Genomic DNA, 2,719 nt, shown 5'->3' on the forward strand with positions numbered 1-2,719 from the left:
CAGGATACCCACTCTACGTGGTTAACGTTCCGCGGCAAATGTCGTACGTCGAGAGCTTCCCGGCGGATAAGTTCTTCCTCCGATTCGATTACATATTCGACATGTTTCACGTGAAGAACATGGATTTTACGTTTGTCCGCCTTTATGCCTTGCACATGAACTACATCATTGGGGTTGAGCAGATACGTCATATCTGTGTCGCTGAGCCGTACTACATGCACGAGAGCTTCTTGGGAGTCTGTGCAGAGCAGCGTGAATACGCGAGGGATTACCTCGTCAGTTTCATGCTCGCCAATAAGGACAAGGAGGCGATTCTCGTGCCTTATCATCCCGTGTAAGTCATCCGCGCTGCTATCCTTCCTTCTATTTCAATAATTCATTTGCACGGTGGAGGCTAATTAATTTGAGGTGTACTTATTTTGCACAGCGGTGGGCGCGCCGTCCTCATCATCCTCTACCCCCGATTCTCCCACGCTCTTTACTTGGACTCGTCAAAGAACATTCACAAAAAGGATTACACCCACATCAAAGATGTTCTCGACAGTGCTATGTTTTACTACCAAGAAAGGGGTGGAGAGGTTAGGGACAAGAAGAGAAGGGGCGGCAGGGCCGCCTTCAGCCATAAGACTGACTTCTGCTGCATCCAGCAACCGAACGATTCTCTTAATGATGGATTCTATGTCCTACACCACATGCTGGAGTACAGACGGGATCACCAGAACCTTCACATGTCACCTAGATCTGGCGATGCCCATATTCTGCAATGGGCAAAGGACATAGGAGATATCGAGGATCATCGACTTCGAGCTGAGTTCTATAACATCCAGCGCGAACTTGCCCAAATCATCATGAAAGAGGTCGTCGGAAAAACAGGGATGTTCTACGGAGAAGGACAAATGTCGCAGGAAGACGTCAGAACATGGATAGCCTCTCAGCGTCTCGACATGAAGCCTTTCACTAAGCTCGGGGACTATCTCCCTGACCTCGATGGATGGCACGACATGTTGGAGTGATTGTCGATATATGACAATGTGTCTGTTTAGTCCATACTTTCTGTATGACAAAACTTTGAGTTATGCGCAGTGAATCTTTATTTGTGATGTAATTAAACCATCCTCCTCCTCGACTAGCGAAGATCACTCTAGTTAGGGAATTTTGGGTATGATGAACTTTGTTATTTATGCTTATGATATGTTGTTTCTATTTTTGTCAAGTCTGTCTCTTTCTGTTGCTCAACTATATATGTTGCATATCATCGACTCATGTGACGACGCAGGTGCATAGATCATCGATGGCGAAGAAGTGCTACGCCAGGAGTATATATATGATGAGTGGCCGGAGTGTCAGGCCCAGGTGTTGCCGGTTTCCGGTTTCCGAGCGACAGGCGGTAGTTAGTTTAGGTTCACGCTAATGCGAGAGAGGGATACAAACTCATGTACTCAAAGTGATAGCTCTTCTCGCATATACCATTGTTTTGGATGACGATGTATTTTCAAGTAATCAAGGACTTGTATCGCTATTTTTGAGATGATGACGAGAGACCACTTTGTGTTGGATGATGATTATGATGAGACTATTTGTATGTATATGCTATGATTACATTCGTGGTCTCGCAGGCATTTGTATGTGTATCATGATGACATTTCTATGTGCTAAAGATTCTTCTATAAAGCCTGTTCAAATACAAAACAAATATGCCAAAAAAACCCTGTTAAATTAGCAGTAGCGAGTGTATAGAAGTTAGCAGCAGCGCCGCGATAGCAGTAGCGCGTTGTTGCAAAGGGCGCTAGAGCTACTAGCAGTAGTGTGCTCCCAGTAACCGCGCCGCTGCTACACTTGTGTAGCAGTAGCGCGTTGTTGCAAAGGGCGCTAGAGCTACTGGCAGTAGCGTGCTCCCAGTAACCGCGCCGCTGCTACACTTGTGTAGCAGTAGCGCCGGTGACCACGCGCTACTGCTATATGTTAGCTGTAGCGCCTTATTAGTAGCGCCCCTCCCCGCGCTACTGATACACCTAAAACCCGCGCTGCTGCTAGCCTTTTCCCTAGTAGTGTAAGCCTCCGAGTAGGAGGTTTGCTCTCCGCTCGGTAGGATTTTCAAATACTTAGGCGAGTACTGGACTGCAGCTAAGCCTCCGAATGGGAGGTTTGCTCTCCACTTGGTAGGACTTTCAAATACTTAGGCGAGTACTAGACTGCAGCTAAGCCCCCGAGTGGGAGGTTTTCTCTCCACTCGGTAGGATTTTCAAATACTTAGGCGAGTACTGGACTGCAGCTAAGCCCCCGAGTGGGAGGTTTGATCTCCACTCGGTAGGATTTTCATATACTTAGGCGAGTACTGGACTGCAGCTAAGCCCTCGAGTGGGAGGTTTGCTCTCCACTTGGTAGGATTTTCAAATACTTAGGCGAAACGGATTCGCAGCTAAGCCCCCGAGTGAGAGGCTTGCTCGTCACTCGGTAGGGTTTTCAGATACTTAGGCAAAACGGATTCGCAGCTAAGCCCCCGAGTGAGAGGCTTGCTCGTCACTCGGTAGGGATTTTTTTTTTTGCAAACTTAGGCGAAACAGATTCACAGCTAAGCCACCCACTGGGGGACTTCTCACGTAAACAAAAGCAACAACAATCACTGGGAAAATTATAATACTCTTGTCTTCGATAAACAAACTACAGAGGTACTTTTTATTACATCTCATCCGAGTGAGTACATAAGTATAAAAGGGGC

Source organism: Triticum aestivum, chromosome 4B (assembly GCF_018294505.1).
Source record: "Triticum aestivum cultivar Chinese Spring chromosome 4B, IWGSC CS RefSeq v2.1, whole genome shotgun sequence".
Lineage (NCBI taxonomy): Eukaryota > Viridiplantae > Streptophyta > Magnoliopsida > Poales > Poaceae > Triticum > Triticum aestivum.